This window comes from Schistocerca serialis, chromosome 6, assembly GCF_023864345.2.
Source record: "Schistocerca serialis cubense isolate TAMUIC-IGC-003099 chromosome 6, iqSchSeri2.2, whole genome shotgun sequence".
NCBI lineage: Eukaryota > Metazoa > Arthropoda > Insecta > Orthoptera > Acrididae > Schistocerca > Schistocerca serialis.
In genome coordinates this window covers 269,230,220-269,254,202 of record NC_064643.1, presented here as the reverse complement: position 1 = coordinate 269,254,202, position 23,983 = coordinate 269,230,220, and the positions used below count along the sequence as shown (strand labels likewise).

General features: G+C 44.8%; 1 pseudogene; it reads left to right on the top strand.

The window, feature by feature from the left end:
• Positions 1 to 22,247: 22,247 nt before the first annotated feature.
• LOC126485798 (5S ribosomal RNA) lies at positions 22,248 to 22,365 on the top strand (annotated as a pseudogene).
• The last annotated feature ends 1,618 nt before the right edge of the window (positions 22,366 to 23,983 follow it).

Genomic DNA, 23,983 nt, shown 5'->3' with positions numbered 1-23,983 from the left:
CGAATGCCCGTTGAACGTCGTCTGCCAAATGTGTGTAGTGCCAACAGCAAAATTCGGAGGCGGTGGTGTGGTGTGGTCATGTTTCTCATGGAGGGAGTTTACACACCTTGTTGTTTTGCCTGGCACTATCACAGCACAGGCCTACATTGATGTTTTAAGCACCTTCTTGCTTCCCACTGTTGAAGAGCAATTCGGGAATGGTGATTGCATCTTTCATCATGATCGAGCCCCTGTTCATAATGCACGGACAGTCGCTAACACAACAGTAACATCCCTGTAATGGACTGGCCTGCGCAGAGTCCTGACCTGCATCCTATAGAACACATTTGGGAAGTTTTGGAACGCCAACTTCCTGCCAGGCCTCACCGACCGACATAGATACCTCTCCTCAGGCATCGCGCTGTGAGGAATGGGCTGCCATTCCCCAAGAAACCTTCCGGCACCTGATTGAACGTATGTCTGAGAGAGGGAACGCTGTCATCTAGGCTAAGGGTGAGCCAACACCATATTAAATTCCAGCATTACCGATGGAGGGAGCCACGAACTTGTAAGTCATTTTCAGTCAGGTGTCCGGATACTTTTGATCACATAGTGTATGAGATGCTAGGACTTGAATCAGTGCCATCCGGCTGGGGACACCTCCAGTGTGACACCCAGTACTATCTGGATATGTGTAGGGGTTATAGAGTCCAGAGCCTGCTTACCAAGACACCTCGCTCCTGACCCACTGCGAAGCCGCTACTGTTTTTCCGTACATCTGCTCTACTACTGCAGGCATGCGTCCATATGCAGCTGACGCTGCATCCTTTACTGAGGACCCTAGTTCATGGTACCGTGCTGCTAAGCCTCTATGCTGCCCTCAGTGCTGTGGGCATGCCCTCAAGCGTCTTTGACCACCTGATAGCCAGTTTGGTACTCGGCCAGCCTTGTTACTGTGCTTCGATGCGTAGAGCAGCTACTGACGTCGTCACATTGACACTCCGCACCGCCGAGGATTGCAGAGTCGATGGTGTACACGCCTTCAAATGGTTCAAATGGCTCTGAGCACTATGGGACTTAACATCTAAGGTCATCAGTCCCCTAGAACTTAGAACTACTTAAACCTAACTAACCTAAGGACATCACACACATCCATGCCCGAGGCAGGATTCGAACCTGCGACCGTAGCGGTCGCGCGGTTCCAGACTGAAGCGCCTAGAACCGCTCGGCCACTCCGCCCGGCTCCACGCCTTCCAGTCACTGTCAACAACCATACACGAGAGTCTCGATGAATAAAGACTGTCATGCTAACGGAGCACTAGTGATTTTATGACCTTCGAGGATCTGCACAGTATTCTGACTCGACCAACCGCCCTCTGGCACTATTACAGCTGCATCCAGAACGTTTTCAGGGCCTAACAATTCATGTATGTAGGAGATTGATGTCAATTTGGTCATTCACAATACAAAATATGGTAGGTGAATGAGAAAGATATTCAGTGATTTGTATGAAAGATGAGCCTTCTTGACTCGTCTCAACACGATTCACCGTTGCACGTGTATCTTTGGTTTGGTGTTCCACAATGCGAGTAGGTGGCACTCCAGGACCGAAGGCGAGCTAAGCAGAAGGGAGTTGGTGTCGAGACAGTGAGGCGAGTGCACCAAGTCCGGCTAGTCCGCTTATAAGGAAATGTACAGTATTGAATGTATTGCACGCCGGTGGTAGTGCCGCAAGCCATTGGGCCTGGAGGTGGTGAATATCCTGGCGGTCGTGTGGTATTTTGGTTCCACTTTGGCCAACGAGCAGAACCGATTTTGGGTGCCTTCTATTTGTCCATTAAAGCTATATTTGCGAAGAATGAAACGATCTTCCAGAAGCAATGTATTGACCCCGTGGACTACTAAGTTGAAACTACGGCTGCATCACGGTTGTTCTGCTGAATGTACCTGACCTGTTATTTGCTCGTGGGCTCATTTTTGGAACTGTGGTAAATTGTAAGATATTGAAGCTTAATTTGACTTGTTTTAAGTTTTGAAATTTCAAGTGTAGCATGCTGCGCAGCATTACAGGTCTAGGTGACATAAATTTGTAGCACAGTTAACACGTTGCTGCAAATTATATATTTCTTGTGTTGTCTAGTCAGCATATTAACTGCATTTTACTTTGTTTGTGAGCTCATTCGTGTTAATGAGGCTTGAAGCCAGAAAGCCCAAGGTATGTCGGGCGATTGCTTAAATTAGCGTGAGTCTCAAGCATAGTGGATTTGTGCAATATTTTTCTAATGAAAATTTAATATTTATACTGCAGTAAAATTAGGCGTATTCCTCTGTTCAGTTAACGCGAGTTTTTCATCATACCTCGAGTAACAATTTTTTGCATACTAAGCCAGCTTCCCATCCTAGTTGTACGTACTAGCTTGTGCAGGGATACCTCACCTGCCTTAATCGTCCACGCCTTGGTCGCTGAGAAGGTCGCGTTACGCAGTCCGCACTCCTGCGACCCGTAAGGCATACCTCGACACTTGTATGCGATCATCCCAGGGGCTCAGTCTGTATATTGTGCCTGTTGCAACTAGTAAATGCAACTAGTGGGCAATGCTAAGTTTTCCTTCAATGTGGTTTGAAACTGGCCCAGAGCTTTTAATATTTCATGTAATAACTAAAACTACAGTTTCCTGCCGCGTGAGATTAGCCGAGCGGTCTCAGGCGCTGCAGTCACGGACTGTGCGGCTGGTCCCGGCGGAGGTTCGAGTTCTCCCTCGGGCATGGGTGTGTGTGTTTGTCCTTAGGATAATTTAGGTTAAGTAGTGTGTAAGCTTAGGGACTGACGACCTTAGAAGTTAAGTCCCATAAGATTTCACACACATTTGAACATTTTTATTTTCAGTTTCCTGTTCCATGAAATTGCTTAATGTACTTTTTCGAGTTCTTGTATCTGGTCTGTTATTGTGTTATTTTACTAATTGTATACACCTAATCTCTCCTAGATAATATATTATTCTGGCTCATATTTCTCTAAGGCGATATTGTCATTCAGATCATAACTATTCTTGTAAATTAGATCCAATTAAATTTCTTAAGGGGTGCAACATTTTTTGTATGTCTAGTGCCCCAGTGCGTGGTTCACCGTGGTAAATGAGTGATTATATTTTAAAAAAGAAAGATATTTCAATTTACAGTTTTATTCAAATAATTGACTTTACATCCCTTTGAGATTGATAAGGCCGGCCGTGGTGGCCGAGCGTTTCTAGGCGCTTCAGTCTGGAACCGCGAGACCGCTACGGTCGCAGGTTCGAATTCTGCCTCGGGCTTGGATGTGTGTGATGTCCTTAGGTTAGCTAGGTTTAAGTAGTTCTAAGTTCAAGGGGACTGATGACCTCAGATGTTAAGTCCCATAGTGCTCAGAGCCATTTTTTGAGATTGATAAAAGAAATTCTGGATTGATTGATGGCTTAAAGTAACCTTCTTTAATTGATTAATTCTTTAACTAAACTGGGTGTTTCCTGAATGGTTATAATAAATATAGATTATGTTTTAAGTTAAAAGCAGAATGTTTTTTGAACAACCTTGCGGTAAAGCCCTTCCAAGTATGTATTTCCTCTAGGAATTCCTTGGGGCGTAATTTGCGTATTCCAGGAGGCAGTTACCAAGGATCGAGTCACGTCAGACACCTAGTAATTGGACTTAAATCTCCAAAAATTCGCTGTACACTGAATCACAGCTACCTTAACGTCTTATTTCGCAATTTTGAATTTTGATGCTAAGTAAAACGTTGCCGTATTAATGACTGCTGTCAAGAATTCTCGGTGGTGCTCGACTTTGCGTCAGGTGGAGGCAGAGTACGGAGGGAAGAGGCAGGAGCGGAGAGCGTAAAGGCTGTGATCGATAGGCCCCGGCGTGGCCCTCGGTGGCGACGGTAGCGCACGGGCAGCCAGCGGCCGGTGTCCGGCCGAAGGGAAGACAGAGGGGCCGGCGACGGCGATCCAGCAAGACAGAGGCAGCGCCGCGCCGGCCCTGTTCCGCGACCCCTAATGACCGTAATTAATCCAATTAACCGGTAATTAATGGCATCCTTTCTCCGTATTTACGGGAAATCCTCCCAGGTCTAATGGAGTTTTGAGCCCGGCAATCAATATTTTCCCGGCGAGACAATGGTTGTATAGAGGCGGCGCGCGCCAGGGAGCGGCGGTACGGTGCGCTCCGCGCATTGAGCGACCGGCCTAAGTGCTGCGTTTCGGTCAGCGTCTGCAAGGAGATAATTCGGGGCCCACAATGGCGCCGGGCGGCCGGCCGTCCCCGTGGGACGGCGCTTTCACGACCTGCACGCACCGATCAGGGCCCAGGAAGGAACGGGGCCACACACTCTGCTCTCGGCACGCTCCGGGAATCGCCCAGACTCTAGCGTCTGACCGAATCACTGCTCGCAAACGAATCCTACACGCGGCGATCTTTCAGCTGACATACCGTCGTCCGATCGTGTTGTTGTTGTTGTGGTCTTCAATCCTGAGACTGGTTTGATGCAGCTCTCCATGCTACTCTATCCTGTGCAAGCTTCTTCATCTCCCAGTACCTACTGCAACCTACATCTTTCTGAATCTACTTGATGTATTCATCTCTTGGTCTCCCGCTACGATTTTTACCCTCCACGCTGCCCTCCAATACTAAATTGGTGATCCCTTGATGCCTCAGAACATGTCCTACCAACCGATCCCTTTTTCTATTCAAGTTGTGCCACAAACTTCTCCCCAATCCTATTCAATACCTCCTCATTAGTTATGTGATCTGCCCATCTAATCTTCAGCATTCTTCTGTAGAACCACATTTCGAAAGCTTCTATTCTCTTCTTGTCCAAACTATTTATCGTCCATGTTTCACTTCCATACATGGATACACTCCATACAAATACTTTCAGAAACGACTTCCTGACACTTAAATCAATACTCGATGTTAACAAATTTCTCTTCTTCAGAAAGGCTTTCCCTGCCATTGCCAGTCTACATTTTATATCCTCTCTACTTCGACCATCATCAGTTATTTTGTTCCCAAAATAGCGAAACTTCTTTGCTATTTTAAGTGTCTCATTTCCTTATCTAATTCCCCCAGCATCAACCGACTTATTTCGACTACATTCCATTATCCTCGTTTCGATTTTATTGATTTTCATCTTATATCCTCCTTTCAAGACACTGTCCATTCCGTTCAACTGCTTCCAAGTCTTTTGCTGTCTCTGACAGAATTACAATGTCATCGGCGAACCTCAAGTTTTTGTTTCTTCTTCATGGATTTTAATTCCTATTCCGAATTTTTCATTTGTGTCCTTCTCTGCTTGCTCATTATACAGATTGAATAACATCGGGGAGAGGCTACAACCCTGTCTCACTCCCTTCCCAACCACTACTTCCCTTTCATGTCCCTCGACTCTTGTAACTGCCATCTGCTTTCTGTACAAATTGTAAATAGCCTTTCGCTCCCTGTATTTTACCCCTGCCACCTTTAGAATTTGAAAGAGAGTGTTCCAGTCAACATTGTCAAAAGCTTTCTCTAAGTCTACAAATGCTAGAAATGTAGCTTTGCCTTTCCTTAATCTTTCTTCTAAGATAAGTCGTAGAGTCAGAATTGCCTCACATGCTCCAATATTTTTACTGAATCCAAACTGATCTTCCCCGAGGTCGTCTTCTCCTAGTTTTTCCATTCGTCTGTAAAGAATTCGCGTTAGTATTTTGCAGCAGTGATTTATTAAACTGATAGTTCAGTAATTTTCATATCTGTCAACACCTGCTTTCTTTGGGATTGGAATTATTACATTCTTCTTTAAATCCGATCGTATTTAGTCGAATTCCTACAACCTGACCTTCGTAATGCTCACTGATTATTAATTCAGTTCATTCACGTGATTTCAAGCCCCACGAAGCTGTTCAACACACTGAAGACTTTCGTAGATGTCATAGTTACATAAGGGACTATGAAAAAGTTTCCATTCGGAGGCCGAACAGTCCATAATCGGTATCCTAACCAGGCCGCGAGCTTTGAATCAATCAACCTACAGACGCACCGGGTTGGAGACACCAGTTTGGTAAAACAACGTGACAAACTGTGTGAAGAAGTCCATAACTGTCTGCTGCACGTCCTCGTCCGACAGGAATCGTCGACCCTTCAAGACCTGCTTTAAGGGACCGAGGGTGGGAATAATCGCTTGGGAAGGGCAGGTGCTCGAGTGCCTCCCACTTGAGTTGAGCAGCGCGGGATTAGCCGAGCGGTCTCAGGCGCTGCAGTCATGGACTGCCCGGCTGTTCCCAGTGGAGGTATTAGTCCTCCCTCCGGCTTGGGTGTGTGTGTTTGTCCTTAGGATAATTTACGTTAAGTAGTACGTAAGCTCAGGGACAGGTGACCTTAGCACTTAAGTCCCATAAGATTTCACTCGCATTTGAACATATTGAACTTGAGTTGGCGTAGCTTCTACATTACAACATTTGTGCTGTGGGGAAGTGCTTTATCATAATGTAGCGCCACCTCTTGCCGCAGTTTTCCCGGACGTTTCGCCTTAATTTCACGCCGTAAATTATCCAACATTCCACAGTACTGTTCAAATGGCTCTGAGCACTATGCGACTTAACTTCTGAGGTCATCAGTCGCCTAGAACTTAGAACTAATTAAACCTAACTAACCTAAGGACATCACACACATCCATGTCCGAGGCAGGATTCGAACGTGCGACCGGAGCGATCGCACAGCTCCAGACTGTAGCGCCTACACAGTATCGTTCCCAAGTAACGGAGTCACCAGGTTGCTTCTTGGAACGAGGGACTTTCGACAGACATGTGCCCTATACACGTTGTTTATTCTCCGGTGGTTGTCTATCGTTATCTGTCCTTCGTTAGCCAAGAAAGGAATAACAGCATTTCGGTCCTGTTTGGAAGCTTTTAGTAATAACGTCGGCATATTTCGCGTTTCCGGATTTACCATACGCACCTCAGAAAGGCACCAATGCCACGCTGATCCCTTGCCTACAATTCTTTGCTTATATACACTGCTGGTCATTAAAATTGCTACACCACGAAGATGACGTGCTACAGACGCGAAATTTAACCGACATCAAGAAGATGCTGTGATATGCAAATGATTAGCTTTTCAGAGCATTTACACAAGGCTGGCGCCGGTGGCTACACCTACAACGTGCTGACATGAGGGAAGTTTCCAACCGATTTCTCATACACAAACAGCAATTGACCAGCGTTGCCTGGTGAAACGTTGTTGTGATACCCTGTGTAAGGAGGAGAAATGCGTACCATCACGTTTCCGACTTTCATAAAGGTCGGATTTTAGCCTATCGCGATTGCGGTTTATCGTATCGCGACATTGCTGCTCGCGTTGGTCGAGATCCAATGACTGTTAGCAGAATATGGAAACAGTGGGTTCAGGAGGGTAATATGGAATGCCGTGCTGGATCCCAACGGCCTCGTATCAGTAGCAATCGAGATGTCAGGCATCTTATCCACATGGCTGTAAAGGATCGTGCAGCCACCTCTCGACCCCTGAGTCAACAGATGGGGACGGATGCGAGACAACAGCCATCTGCACGAACAGTTCGACGACGTTTGCAGCAGCATGGACAATCAACTCGGAGACCATGGCTGCGGTTATCCTTGACGCTGCATCACAGACAGGAGCGCCTGCGATGGTGTACTCAACGACGAACCTGGGTGCGCGAATAGCAAATCGTCATTTTTTAGGATGAATCCAGGTTCTGTTTAGAGCATCATGATGGTCGCATCCATGTTTGGCGACATCGCGATGAACGCACATTGGAAGCGTGTATTCGTCATCGCCATACTGGCGTATAACCTGCGTGATGGTATGGGGTGCCATTGGCTACACGTGTCGGTCACCTCTTGTTCGCATTGACGGCGTTTTGAACAGTGGACGTTACATTTTAGATGTGTTACGACCCGTGGCTCTACCCTTCATTCGATCCCTGCGAAACCCTACATTTCAGCAGGATAATGCACGACCGCATGTTGCAGGTTCTGTATGGGCCTTTCTGGAAAGAGAAAATGTTCGACTGCTGCCCTGACCAGCACATTCTCCAGATCTCTCACCAATTGAAAACGTCTGGTAAATGGTGGCCGAGCAACTGGCTCGTCACAATACGCCAGTCACTACTCTTGATGAATGTGGTATCGTGTTGAAGCTGCATGGGCAGCTGTACCTGTACACGCCAACCAAGCTCTGTTTGACTCAATGCCCAGGCGTACCAAGGCCGTTATTACGGCCAGAGGTGGTTGTTCTGGGTACTGATTTCTCAGGATCTATGCACCCAAATTGCGTGAAAACGTAATCACATGTCAGTTCTAGTATAATATATTTGTCCAATGAATACCCGTTTATCATCTGCATTTCTTCTTGCTGTACCAATTTCAATGGCCAGTAGTGTACCTTACATCGGAGTCGCGCTACGTTGCATGTGCGGCGCAGCAATGTCCTCAAACCGAAAAGTTTTGATCGTCCCTAGTACAATTAAGTGCCAAAGACACTGGTGTAGGCATGCGTATTCAAATATAGGGATATGTAAACAGGCAGAATATGGCGCTGCGGTCGGCAGCGCCGTATAAGAAAACAAGTATCTGGCGCAGTTGTTAGATCGGTTATTGCTGCTACAATGGCAGGTGATTGAGATTTAAATGAGTTTGAACGTGGTGTTACAGTCGGCGCACGAGCGGTGGGACACAGCATCTCCAAGATAGCGATGAAATGGGTATTTTCCCGTACGACCATTTCACGAGTGTACAGTGAACACCAGGAATACGGTCAAACATCAAATCTCCGACATCGCTGCGGCCGGAAAAAGATCCTGCAAGAACAGTTACAACGACGAGTGAAGAGAATCGTTCAATGTGACAGAAGTGCAGCCCTTTCACGAATTGCTGCAGATATCAATGCTGGCCCATCAGCATGCGAGCCATTCAACGGGACATCATCGATACGGGCTTTCGGAGCGAAAGGCCAACTCGTGTACCCTTGATGACTGCACGACGCAAAGCGTTACGCCTCGCCTGGACCCATCAACACCGACATTGGACTGTTGATGACTGGAAACATGTTGCCATTTCAGACAAATCTCGTTTCAAATTGTATCGAGCGGATAGACGTGTACGAATATGGAGACAACATCATGATCCATGGCCCCGGCGCGTCAGCAGCGGAATGTTCAAGTTGGTGGAGGCTCGGTAATGGTGTGGGGCGTGTGCTGTTGGAGTGATATGTGACCCCTGACACGTCTGGATATGAGACTAACAGGTGACACCTACGTAAGCATCCTGTCTGATCACCGGCATCCATTCATGTCCATTGTTCATTCCGACGGACTTCGGTGAACTGCCTCCAGCACTGCTTCACACATTAGTGGAGTTCATGTCACGTCGTGTTGCGGCACGCCTGCGAACTCGTGCTGGCCTTTCTCGATTATGAGGCAGGTCTACCAGTTTCTTTGGCTCTTCGGTGTAGTGCTCTCGTCTAAAGCTAAAGGTCTACTGGCTTCTTCTGGTTTTAATGTTTGTGTTTTATCGGTTCAATGAGTAAATGAAATGAAAACTTTTCGTACCTTGCATACTTATTTATCAAATGGTTCAAATGGCTCTGAGCACTATGAGACTTACCTTCTGAGGTCATCAGTCCCGTAGGACTTAGAAGTACTTAAAAGTAAACAGTCGAGGATATGGACGCCTCTGCAAAGAAAAACGATCCCATTCCGCGAGTCATGAAACAGACCACATCACACCTTTACCTTCGGACTACCACCCACAATTTCCTTGCTAAAGTGACGGTTCTATGAGTATTATTTTGGTTTATCTTTCCGGACACATGAAAGCAAGATTCGACCGAGAACGTATAACTGTTTCAGACAGTCTGCGATATTGTCGATACGACTCAGAATCTCAACTGGAAATGCTTTGTGCTTTGGCCTGTGATCGAGTTGAAGCGCATGCAGTAGCTGCACCTTGTAGGCGTGAAGCTTCACTCTCTTGTGTAGCACCCTGCGCACGGTGGTTCATGGTAGCTGTAAAGGACGAGGCGCTTGACGGATTGATGTGGTTGTGCTCTGGATAAACCTGTTGCACTCGTTCCAGTTCTGTATCAGTCGTAGTCGCATGTCCAGAGTTCTACTCTTCTTGAAACTTCTAGATTCTTCGACCCTCGTGTACCATATTCTTTGACCCTCCTGTACCACTGTCTGAAGATCGGACGTGATGGTAGGGTACTTCTGTAACGTGTCAGATTTGGTCTCTATCTACCATTCCACACACTATGCCATTTGCTGGTAGTTGACCATTTTCGTCAACATTTTTCGTGCAAAAATAAAAACTAAAAAACGTTACGTGAGCGTTAACATTATCCGCAAACCGCATCTTTCTACCTCTCCCCATTACTGAAATATACGTGATAAAAGTTGTAAAGATCATTATGTAACTACCTGTATATTGTAATTTTATTTCAGTGATCAATGTTTAATTCAGATAATGTATTTATATGAGAATGTGGTTAATTATTTTCTATAGTTTTTGAAATCGCTGGGTCAGGCTTGAGACAAACATATATTCTTTGATTTATCGTTTTGGTGTTCGGCAGTTTTATGGGGAGCGCCCGTAACGGTGGAACTTTTTTAATGCAGTCAGACACTAAACCTAGAGCGTCACTTATGAGCTTTATACTGGTACTTAAATTTTCCAGGGAAGTTTTATTTTAGGTTCCTTAAAAGCAGTGGTTCTCCGAAACAAACTGCAAGAACTTATTTATTACTGAACTTTAGCGGTCGAGATTAGAAGACATCAATTAACTTTAACATAAATCCTAAGCTCACTTTTAAGAAAGCTGAGACCACCTTTTTCATGTTACGATTTGTGACATCTCTGTTCGACCGTCAATTGCTGCACAACATCATGACGACATGATCTTCACGTTATTTAATACTTGATATTGAACTAACTTCCAATTTACTGAGGCAACGGCCTTGCCGCAGTGGATACACCGGTTCCCGTGAGATCACCGAAGTTAAGCGCTGTCGGGCGTGGCCGGCACTTGGATGGGTGACCATCCAGCTGCCATCCGCTGTTGCCATTTTTCGGGGTGCACTCAGCTTCGTGATGCCAATTGAGGAGCTACTCGACCGAATAGTAGCGGCTCCGGTCAAAGAAAACCGGGCGTGGCCGGCACTTGGATGGGTGACCATCCAGCTGCCATGCGCTGTTGCCATTTTTCGGGGTGCACTCAGCTTCGTGATGCCAATTGAGGAGCTACTCGACCGAATAGTAGCGGCTCCGGTCAAAGAAAACCATCATAACGACCGGCAGAGCGGTGTGCTGACCACACGCCCCTCCTATCTGCATCCTCAACTGAGGGTGACACGGCGGTCGGATGGTCCCGATGGGCCACTTCTGGCCTGAAGACGGAGTGCTTTTGAGCGTGATTTACTGAACTCCTCAAATAAAGTTTTCATCACACTCATGATTATTTAACATTATCTTGATCTATCATTAAACTCTTTCTCATCTGAGGCAAATGTAAAGCCGCATTCTCAATACAGTACATCAGAGTGTGCTGTGTTTCCAACCATGAGTAGAACAATGCTATTTTTGAACACTGTTCAGTCGGTCAGCATGCCTCGAACTTGGGCATTGCACGCATTTTATCATCATCACAAGAATAGTTGTCACCGCCATGGACAGTTGCTCACCGAGTACATCACAGTGACGTCATTGCAAACTTCACCCTCCATCGCGAGACAGGTAACATTGAAATTCTGCCTCGAACTACTCGCCCGTGGCCGACAGCAGCCGTGGATGACCACTGCCTATAAAATAATTCTCTCTCCAAGGTACCTATGGCAGAAGGCTACAGAACTGAGCGTTACCGTTTCGAAGACAACATGGGGTACTGTGTCGGGCTAAGCAACTCAAAACCGTCTTCCATAGTCAGTTTGGCCTCTAGGGGTATATTTACGAGGGTTGGAACTTTAATAGTGGCAACTATTTATTTGCAGCTAGTACAAAACAGATGTTTCGAAGTTTACTGACCTTCAAAGTTGTCACCAGCATTGTGTATAACCCGTTGCCAGCGATGTGGAAGTCGTAGGATACTCTCAGCAGTGCGAGTTGTGGTGACAGTTAGAGCGGCGTGGTCTATTGCACGACGAATTTGTAGCAGTTCTGAAGCGATCAGCTTAGAGACAGAAGTGATGACACTTTCTGCAGAGCTTGACCATAATTTTGCAGGACAACGCTCAAGCGCGTACAGTGCAAGCTGTTACTGATTTGTTTGACTATTGGGGCTACTAAGTGCTATACCACCTTCTGCACTCCCCTGACTTAAGCCGTCGTAAGTTCAACTCGATTTCTAAACTGAAGGAAACACTTCTCGGCATTCGCTTCACAACCGCTACGAAGACGTTGGGCAATATACCGCGCCGCTCGAACTGTCAACACAACTGGCACTGCTATGAGTATCATACAACTTCAACATCGCTGGCAACGGTTTATACACAATGCTGGAGACTACTCTGAAGGTAAGTAAAACTTTGAAACACATGTCTATTTTGTGCGAGCTGTAAATAAACAGTTGCCACTCTAAAAGTTCCAGCTCTCGTAGAACGAGAGTACAAATCCTTCAGGCATGGTGTGCGTGAAGAAGCTGGGCAAGAGATTACCTGCAGTCGAACCTGGATCAGTGGCATCGAGTTTTCTTCACCGAGGAGTATAGGATTTGTCTGACACTCGATTATAGTCGTGAAATAAGGCAGCCAGATACCAACGGTCGTCTTAGACACAACGTCGTAAGTGTTCCGCGGGGAGATGATATGATTTGTCCTGGTATCGTGTTCATATATCGAAAGCCCCTTATGACTGTCGAAAGTAATTTGAGGTGTTGGGACAGGATCGCCAAACCCATTGTCCGCCGCGTGGGATTAGCCGAGCGGTCTAGGGCCCTGCAGTCATGGACTGTACGGCTGGTACCGGCAGAGGTTCGAGTCCTCCCTCGGGTATGGGTGTGAATGTTTGTTCTTAGGGTAATTTAGGTTAAGTAGTGTGTTAGCGTAGGGACTGATGACCTTAGCAGTTAAGTCCCGTAAGATTTCACACACATTTGAACATTTGAACAAACCCATTGCCCGGCATCACACCTGACACTTTGCGCTGTATTCGCTTTTCAAGACCGTAATGAATTAAGAACACGTGGAATCCGTCGTCTTCGAGGCAGGAATAAACTGAATGGAACAGCCTAGATATCTTTTAACATGAATACAGTTGAGCATGCTTCAGACCGGCTGATACTGCAATGTACTGTCGCAAGAGATGTCTTCACACATTGGATGATGTCAGGGGGCAGCTGTGCAAAAGCTGGACACACTTGAGCTACACCGTCTCCACCACTTTGTGAGCAGCACATCAAGAAGCATCGACGAATACAGAACGAGTGGAACAACATAGTACTGGATGGTACCCAGCAGCAGATTATTTCACGAATGTTAAAGATGTGCGCTAGTATCTGCCTGTCGTAATAATTAGGACGTGTAATTAATTGAGTTAGTATCTACATAAATTAAATGCAAATTATGGAGAACGTTCCTACAGAGGTCGGATGACGCAACGAACATGAAGAGTGACAACAAAGTTGGAAGGGTCGAATTAAGGCCCACTATCTCGTGTACCAACTACATCTACTTTAAAAACCTCTGCATCTCTTACTTCGTTAAAAATGGTGCTTGGCCACTGCACACAAAGTAAACTCATCACAATGAAGCAAACATTCTAGAACTGTACACAAAGTAAACGCATCACAATGAAGCAAACATTCTAGAACTGTACACAAAGTAAACGCATCACAATGAAGCAAACATTCTAGAAATGCAGCTGGATATATTTATTATTTATGTCACATAACCACAGGAATGTTGTTGGACATTAGGGATCTTAAAATTGGGGACAGGTGGAGAATACTAAACTTTAACCTTATAAAGTGCACAACTAACAATGAAAACTACAGAGCATTGTTCTGAAAATTGTTGCGAACTAAACTAAAATGACTCTAAATTCTGTGGGATCCTCATTTAATTGAAAGACTGTAAAATGCAAAAATGAATAAGACTTCGCATCTGGGGAGCAAGGTAATGACACAAATATTCAACGTAGATAACTGAGCATACAATAAGATCTATAACCATATAAGTTAAGTACTGACTGCGCAGAAGATGGAGTGCGCTACTGTCTGAACGAAACTTACAGTCTTCAACTTCCGTACGTTGGTGCTGAAACTGTGAAATTCACAGTTGTCTTAGTGTCGTTTATCTTTATCGATAAAGGAATATTATGTTCATATTAAAAGGTTCTTTGTGTAGTTAAAAAGACGTTGCTTAGTTGCTGGGTAGCCGCAAATGCGGCTTGAGCGTTGTACAATGAAACAGATCGAACAGGGTGCCCCGGACGGAATGAAGAAAGCAACCACACTTCGCATTCATCACTTACACTTCTTTGCAACGCCCAGCGGCGGGCATTCCTGTAGTTGAAGAACGGTGTGCGATAAAAGGTGCAGCAGTGCAGCCGTAGAGCAGACAGAGACGTAGCGGTCTCAACTATCTCTGAGCCTGACGCCGAATTTATTGATCTCTTACGGTACTTGTCCAAGCCATACAGAGAGAGAGAGAGAGAACGATATTCAACACTCGGCCGCACGCTCTCACAGAGAGTACGGCTGCGGAGAGACACGTGAGGAGTGCTAATATCCCGAAGACGTATTCTTTCAGGCGAGTGGACTGACGTGAAATTAATGGGCGTGCCAAGTCGCATTCCAGAGGGCGACTGGTCCGTGTAGCTGGCTAGCCGCGCGAGCACGTTTAGTGTCACTTAATTTTGTCCGTACGGCATACTTTGCGGCGGTGGGGGAGGTACTTGCCGGTCGGTTTGTACGGCGCTGCTCGCGCTTCGATTCGAGATCGCAGTTGCCTTAACGGCAGGCCGAGCGCCGGCAAGTGGGACCACAACCGAGCCAAAGACAAATGCATTTGAAAGGCAATGGCCGTCCCGTAACGAATGTCCCGGGAGCGGCGCGGCGCCTGCCCCCCTCCCCCCCCCCCCCCCCCCCGCCCCCTCTGCTCGGCCCCGGCCGTGTTGTTAATTATGGCGCGAGACAGCGGGCAAGGAGCGCTATTTAGAGCGGGCCGCCAGCTCAGGTGCCGCGTTTGTCTCCCGCGTAAAAGTGAGCGCCATTATTTCCTCGGTGAATAATTCAGGCCCGTGGCCCGTGGCGTTGCCATTACCGGTGTGAATGGTGGGCGCCGCCTCCGGGGGTGCCGCCTCCCCCAGTAGAGCTCGCATGCGCCGCAGACGCCGCCTCCAGTTGTAAAGGGGCCGCCGGCCGCCTGCTAGCTGCCGGAGGTGCCGCAGGGAAGGCGCTTCCGCCACCCGCTTTCTGACCCTGCACCCGACCTACACCTGGCTCTACACTCCGCAAACCACCGCACAGTGAACGGTGGACGGCAAAGCTTATCAATAGTACGGCGCATCCACGTTCATTGCGGACAGTACTTAAGCGACAATGAGACGGTTACGGAAGATCCTTTCGCAGTGTCAGCGGAATGAAAGAGAGACTGCTTGAAGACAGGTCAACGAAACGGAGTGGATTTCGAACCAGAAGACTCCTCTGTAAACAGCGGAAAAATGTTCCTATTGGAGCGCAAATATGCGAGATGATCCTGTTTATTTAAAAGACTCTGACTAAAAAGCGGGGTATTAGCTGCCTCGTTCTACCTCCCCTAATTGTAATCACTCACACCCAGTAGCCCACCGCTGTAAGTCGCTCATATCTATTCACTCCCGGTGGTCCATTAGTCACTCACCCATTTATCTCAACTCATTGTCATTACCTCTTTGTGTCTCTCTGTAATTGTCTCCTATGTCACAGCCACAGCCCTCTTCATTCTATCTTACTACTACAGTCTCCACTCACTGTCACTCTCTCTCCCTCATTCTCTCTTACTGCTAATATCCCATTCCTTCCTTCCTACTGCTGCTGCCTCTTCTCGCTGCCACTACCTCTCTCTTCCTCGTTGTCAATGTCTTATATTCTGTCTCTCATTATCACTGGTTGTAACCCACTTCCAATTTCTCTTTATATTTACTCCTCCCCCTACCTCCCAGCACTGTTTCCCTCACTCTTTTCCCAGCACTGTTCCGTCACTGTCAACACTATCACTATGTCCCTCTTATTCTCTTACATCGTCATTGTCTCCTTCACTCTTTCTACAACACAACCACTGTCTACTATCTTGCTGCATCACAGCCATATTTTTAAATCTTCCTGAGGCTTTTGATACTCTTGACCACAACATTCTACTAAATAAGCAGAAACGTTAGGAATATAAGGCATAGCTAATAACTCAATTCGATCTTACTTAGCAGAGATGATACAAAGGATAGAAATAACATGTACCTCAAATAGGCTAAACTTTTAGTGATAAAAATAAATTCATATAGGAGACCTACAGCATTGCACGTTAGGCCCAATTTTGCTCCTGATACATCAATGACATTGCCAGTAGCGTTAGTTATGGGTAAAAATTCTCTTTGCTGACGACATCTATATTATAGTTACTGAGGAAACTAGAGAACTCCTTGCAGAAAAAGGAAATGAAACCCTTAAAAAAGTTTTCAACGAGTCAGCATGCAATGAAGTCACATTGAATGTACAGAAAACAAATGACATGATTCATTTTAGAGAGGGAAAATGACAGTGTTAAAGTAAATGCAGATGACATTTCTGTCTACTGGGTAACAAATAAGTTGTGGACAGTTCCTGGTATTAATCTGCTTGCCACAGGCTAGGTGCCACACGACACCAAAGCCTTCCCCGGAGAGTACTTAAGGATGAAATTTCTGTTTCGGTCCGCAAAACAAACAGGAGTCTGCCTACTGGTGCTTCGCTACCTAGAGAATGTTCGTTGCTTCCCCTCAGAATTACGGATTGTCCTCTGCAAAGTGACGCCACTGCCATCAGACGTGGAGGCATCGATGCTGACCAGTGACAGCTTAACGGGGCTTAGTCTTGCCTGTTACCACTGTACCATGGAAGTCTCTAAAAACTTTCAGAACCACATTGTCAGATGATGGTTGGGTTTTCGCCATTGTTACCTGCGGTAACCTACCTGCGGTAGGAAAAGGGAGAGAAGGAAACATAGTCGGTGAATATGGATTGGGGCTAAGAAAGGAAAGAGGAAGCCGCCTGGTAGAATTTTGCACAGAGCACAACATAATCATAGCTAACACTTGATTCAAGAATCGTGAAAGTAGGTTGTATACATGGAAGAAGCCTGGAGATATTGGAAGGTTTCAGATAGATTATATAATGGTAAGACAGAGCTTTAGGAACCAGGTTTTAAACTGTAAGACATTTCCAGGGGCAGATTTGGACTCTGACCACATTATGAACTGTAGATTAAAACTGAAGAAACTGCAAAAAGGTGGGAATTTAAGGAGATGGGCGCTAGATAAACTGACAGAACCAGAGGTTGTAGAGAGTTTCAGGTAGAGCATTAGGAAACGATTGTCATGAATGGGTGAAAGAAAGGCAGTTGAAGAAGAATGGGTAGCTTTGAGCGATGAAATAATGAAGGAAGCAGAGGATCAAATAGGTAAAAAGACGAGGGCTAATAGAAATCCTTGGGTAATTTAATTGATGAAAGGAGAAAGTACAAAAATGCAGTAAATGAAGCAGGCAAAAAGGAATACAAACGTCTCAAAAATGAGATCGACAGGAAGAACAAAATGACTAAGCAGGGATGGCTAGAGGACAAATTTAAGGATGTAGAGGCGTATATCACTAGGGGAAAGATAGATACTGCCTACAGGAAAATTAAAGAGACCATTGGAGAAAAGAGAACCACTTTTATGAATATCAAGAGCTCAGATGTGAACCCAGTTCTAAGCAAAGAAGGGAAAGCAGAAAGGTGGAGGGAGTATATAGAGGGTCTATACAAGGGCGATGTTCTTGAGGACAGTATTATGGAAATGGAAGAGGATGTAGATGAAGATTGAATTGGAGATATAATACTGCGTGAAGAGTTTGAAAGAGCACTGAAAGACCTAAGTCGAAAAAGGCCCCGGGAGTAGACAATATTCCATTAGAACTACTGATAGCCTTGGGAGAGCCAGCCCTGACAAAACTCTACCATCTGGTAAGCAAGATGTATGAGACAAGCGAAATATCCTCAGACTTCAAGAAGAATATAATAATTCCAACCCCAAAGAAGGCAGGTGTTAGATGTGAAAATTACCGAACTACCAGTTTAAGAAGCCATGGCTGCAAAATACTAACACGAACTGTTTACAGACGAATGGAAAAACTGGTAGAAGCCGACCTCGGGGTAAATCAGTTTGTATTCCGTAGAAATGTTGGAACACGTGAGGTAATACTGACCCTACGGCTTATCTTATACGATAGATAAAGGAAAGGCAAACCTACGTTTCTAGCATTTGTAGACTTGGAGAGAGCTTTTGAAAATTTTGTGGCAGGGGTAAAATACAGGAAGCGAAAGGCTATTTACAATCTGTACAGAAACCAGATGGCAGTTACATGAGTCGAGGGGCATGAAAGGGAAGTAGTGGTTGGGAAGGGAGTGAGACAGTGTTGTAGCCTATCCCCGATGTTATTCAATCTGTATATTGAGTAAACAGTAAAGAAAACAAAAGAAAAATTCGGAGAAGGAACTGAAATCCATGGAGAAGAAATAAAAACCTGAGGTTCGCCGATGACATTGTAATTCTGTCAGAGACAGCAAAGGACCTGGAAGAGCAGCTGAACGGAATGGACAGTGTGTTGAAAGGAGGATACAAGATGAACATCAACAAAAGCAAAACGAGGATAATGGAATGTAGTCGAATTAAGTCGGGTGGTGCTGAGGGAATTAGATTAGGAAATGAGACGCTGAAAGTGGTAAATTACTTTTGCTATTGGGGAGCAAAATAACTGATGATGGTCGAAGTAGAAAGGATATAAAATGTAGACTGGCAATGGCAAGGAAAGCGTTTCTGAAGAAGAGAAATTTGTTAACCTCGAGTATAGATTTATGTGTCAGAAAGTCGTTTCTGAAAGTATTTGTATGGAGTGTAGCCATGTATGGAAGTGAAACGTGCACAATAAATAGTTTGGACAAGAAGAGAATAGAAGCTTTTGAAATGTGGTGCTATAGAAGAATGCTGACCATTAGATGAGTAGATCACATTACTAGTGAGGAGGTATTGAATTGAATTGGGGAGAAGGGAAATTTGTGGCTAAACTCGACTAGAAGAAGGGATCGGTTGGTAGGGCATATTTTGAGGCATCAAGGGATCACCAATTTAGTATTGGAGGGCAACGTGTAGGGTAAAAATCGTAGAGGGAGACCAAGAGATGAATACACTAAGCAGATTCAGAAGGAAGTTGGTTGCAGGAGGTACTGGGAGATGAAGCAGCTTGCACAGGACAGAGTAGCATGGAGAGCTGCATCAAACCAGTCTCTGGACTGAAGACCACAACAACAACAACAAAGTATGTGGTGGATGCATGTGATCGGGCTAAAGGCCTGACTGCAGGTAGATTGCAGCCTTTCTTCTCCTCGCCACTAGGAAGGGAAAGGCTGCAGGCCTCATCGCCCTGGCCGCCTTTGCCCGCAGGAAAAATCATCACTACTTCTTTATTCAAAAAATGCAGGACATGTTCCTGGTTTTAAGATCTTAGGTTTCCTTAGACGGTGTCATTTTGAATAAAATAATTATGGGTAACTGACCGCATCATTCTATTAAATCAACTATGTTTAGACCGACTTCCTGCTCACTCTTCAGGGTAGTTTAATACTCATTTGACACACATACATAATAATTTTACCCAAAATGTTCCCGTTTACTTAAAAAGACTCTGCCTGATAAGTGGGTTACCAGTTGACGCATTCTATGTTTCTCAGCTCTTTTGAAAATTTTCGCAAAAATTTTGGCAATCGAAAATATTCGCGCTTTTTTATGCTGAGGAGAAGAAAGTGGCAGCGGTGAAAAGACGGAAAAGTAATAAATATTGGAAGATAGTAGACAGCATATAGATACTAGGTGGCGTGGACTTGGAGCCGACGTGCAAGGATTGGAGCGGCGAAAAATCCGACCATCTCTCCGAAAGTGAACCCAGGACTCTCTGGGTCGTTGTCTTCGACTCTATCCACTAAGCAACGACGACCACAAAATATCCCAACCTATCATATTTATACAGTCCCTATGTAATACTGAAGTAAAATACCTATTGAATGAAATGGACATCATGTTGAGCAAGGAATACAGCATATGGAGGAATAATGCAAAGGTGATTTTGGTGAAGAGTATTGGAAATGAACTAAACGACTTGCTTAACGTCAGAAACGGTAACGTCACAGTAGCGGAAGCAGTGAGAGATTTCTCTTGTCTGAGATACAAGATTACACAAGGAGGTCGACGTAATAAGATATCAGAAGTATGAAGATTGCCACAGACCAACAAAACTTTCTCAAATAAAAGAGCTCTGCTACTATCACATATTGATGTGGACATGAGGAAGAGGTTCCTAAAAGTGTACAGCATAGCATGGTAGTCAAAATCAGGTTGTCGGAAGTCCGGAGAAGAAGCAGCGGAAGTATTGGAAACGGGTTGCTGTCGAAGAATATTAACAATTAACTTGTTAGATAAAGTATGAAATGCACAACTGAGAAAATAAACAAGAAAAGAAGTGACTGGATTGCCCTATTTATCTAAGTGCAGTCACATTGTCTATGGAACTAACGGTGGAGGGAGAAAATAATAGGGGCAGACAAGAATTAAAACAACGCAAAACACATTATAGAGGACGTTGGATGTAGTATTTATGTACGTATAGAAAGGACAGCACAGCCAATCGAAAGATTACTAAATGAAAAAAAAATCTCTTTTCCTATTTAGTTTAAGATTTAATGCAATTTTAGGAAACCTTGTGATATCCACACGTTGCATATGTTTATAGTACCTGTTGTCTGCACACGTTTTCGGTTTCCAGTTACTTTCAATTCTTTCACAATTTCGTTCATTATAAGCGCAGCTGTACAGTGTGGTTTGGCTGCCCCTGCCGCTGCCGCTGTCGTTTTGTGGAACCCGCAATGTTAAAGCAGGCCTTCATAAACAAAGCACGAGATTTTATTTCTCTCTCTTTCTACACGTGAAGTATTATTCCTACAGGAAAAACGAGTAGGAGCATTTGCACGAAATTTAATGTAGTAAAATTCTGTAAAGAGACACGTTTTCTCCTGAGACTACGGTTTTCGGGTTATCCAAGAAGAACGCGCAAAAGTGACCTCCAAACGCATCTCTACCCCACATTCGTCCCTTAACAGTCAGGAATTCTAGTATGTTGTTCGTGCCACTCCCTCAAACCACTGTAAAACATTTTCGACTTCACGAGCTGCTCCCAATATCGACCCTTTCTGTTCTCAATTGGTTCAAATGGCTCTGAGCACTATGGGACTCAACTGCTGTGGTCATAAGTCACCTAGAACTTAGAACTACTTAAACCTAACTAACCTAAGGACAGCACACAACACCCAGCCATCACGAGGCAGAGAAAATCCCTGACCCCGCCGGGAATCGAACCCGGGAACCCGGGCGTGTTCTCAATTGATTGAGCTATTACGCCATCAGCATAGCCAGCTACTCCGTTAACATTATTAATTTAAACGTGTCCTTTAGTGTAATGAAAGGAAAAACGACTTCTGTAAACGTTATGCTAAAACTAACTCCATCGACATTTCGATTCAAACCTAATCCTTGCAAGCACAGTAGTTTCGTAATCACAAGATCTGAAGAATTCAACAGTGTAATTGTTTATTTTATGCTTTTAAAATTCTCGAAATTATTAGGTATATTTTTCACGTAAGTCGGTTTCAGAATTTGTGTGTTTTCGGGTAAGCCGGTGCCTTGATAAGGTCAGTTAATGAGGACCATTCAATGTCGAATGTGGGAAATAAATCGTGCAGTCGCAAATATTTGTACAGTGCTAGCACGGAGTGCCACGAACAACATACTAGAAATGCTGAGCGGTAGGGCTCAGTGTCGGAGTGGGAGTGCATTTGAAGGTCAGTTTTGTGCGTTTTTCTTGAATAACTTGAAAACTACGGCATACAGCGGAAACATATCTCATTATAAGTGCATTTAATTTCCTACAAAAAGGTTCTGATTTTTCTGTAGGACTAATAGTCTGCGGCCAACGGCCTTGCCGCAGTGGTAACACCGGTTCCCGTCAGATCACCGAAGTTAAGGGCTGTCGGGCTGGGCTAGCACTTGGATGGGTGACCATCCAGTCTGCCGAGCACTGTTGTCAAGCGGGGTGCACTCAGCCCTTGTAAGACAAGCTGAGAAGTTACTTGATTGAAAAATAGCGGCTCTGGTCTCGTAAACAGACAAACGGCCGGGAGAGCGGTGCGTCTACCACACGTCCCTCCGTATCCGCATCCAGTGACGCCTGTGGTCTGAGGATGAAACGGCGGCCGGTCGGTACCTTTGGGCCTTCCATGGAATGTTCGGAAAGAGTTTTAATAGTCTGTATACTGTGATAGAACATAGTGATGAAAAGCAATGGGAACGGAACCTGTCAGTCAAATTTTAGCATCAATTTCACTTTCGTTACTTCAGTAAGTAAATAAATTTGAACACACGCATAAAATGCGTAAAACTATCACAAGATGACCTACATCAAACGTTCTCTCTATATTGTGACCCAATGAAGCGATGCCCAACGCAAAGCACGATGCTTCAAGAATTATTATTTAAACCTTCTGCATGCCTCATCTGAATTTCAATTTGAACTACCATTAATCTAGTTCACAAAGTAAACGTATGTTTCATTAAGTGACTGACTACTGGTACAGTATTTAGAGATATAATTGATTTGCAAATACAGTGACAACATTAAAATAAATGCTCATATGCTATGGTTCGTTGGCTAAGATTAATTTGAAAATTAGAACAATACGTTAAACATTAGTTACTAAAATATACATATGTAATTTGGATTAGTAATTTTTTTAAAAAACCTTCTGTCTAAAAAACCTTCGATCTATCTGGTCCCCAGACCTTGGAAACGCATTTCTCTATAGTTACATAGACACTACTGATAAAGAAATATCGACTCTGTGTATTGTCTTTTCGAATACTGTAGATGTGGTAATAATTTCTCATGGTTCAGTCACCAAAACTTGAACTTCATAGCTCCAAATAGTTATCGTTACGTCCAAAAATATAGAGCAGTGACACTGTTTTACTTTTACTTTTGTGAATTGTACAGACTGGAAGTAAGCAAAATCTGGTTAGAAATTTTCTCTAAGGGTTTTGATGTACATCTCCTACGAAAGGTTTTTTTCACCTTAGTCCAAATTTCATTTAGTGTGTTCTTCTCTAGCTCACTCGTTGAAGAACAGTCCAAAGGATTACTGAAATGCGGAAAATTTGTACTGTTAAGCGTTATCCTACACCTTGCTTATGGTAACTGACTGCACATGCTTTAAATAACTTCTCTGTGACAGATTTGTTACAACTCTGAAGTGCGATGACACTGAAAATCCACCGTTTGATTTAACATTCTAAAGTTAGCACCTTTTACACTAGTGACACCGCACATTAATTGTGTCATAAATTTGAGTAGAAAGTTTGGGAACTATGCCTCATTAAACCTAATTGCCCCCCCCCCCCCCCCCCCCCCGTCAAGTGGCTCACCAATCTTTGATGAGTTTGTGCTTGGCCACCACAGCGCCACGATCCTTTTTCCTTCCCTTAGAAATATGTCTGGGATGTTTCCGGCATGTATTCTGGCGTTTCCATAACCCGGCATCGGAACAGTACCTCATATTTTTTTTTTTTTCTTTCTTCCTTAGTTCTCCATCTCCTATCCTTCCTGCGCGTCAGCGTTTGAGGTTCCTCTATGTTTCTTCTTCCTCCCTGTG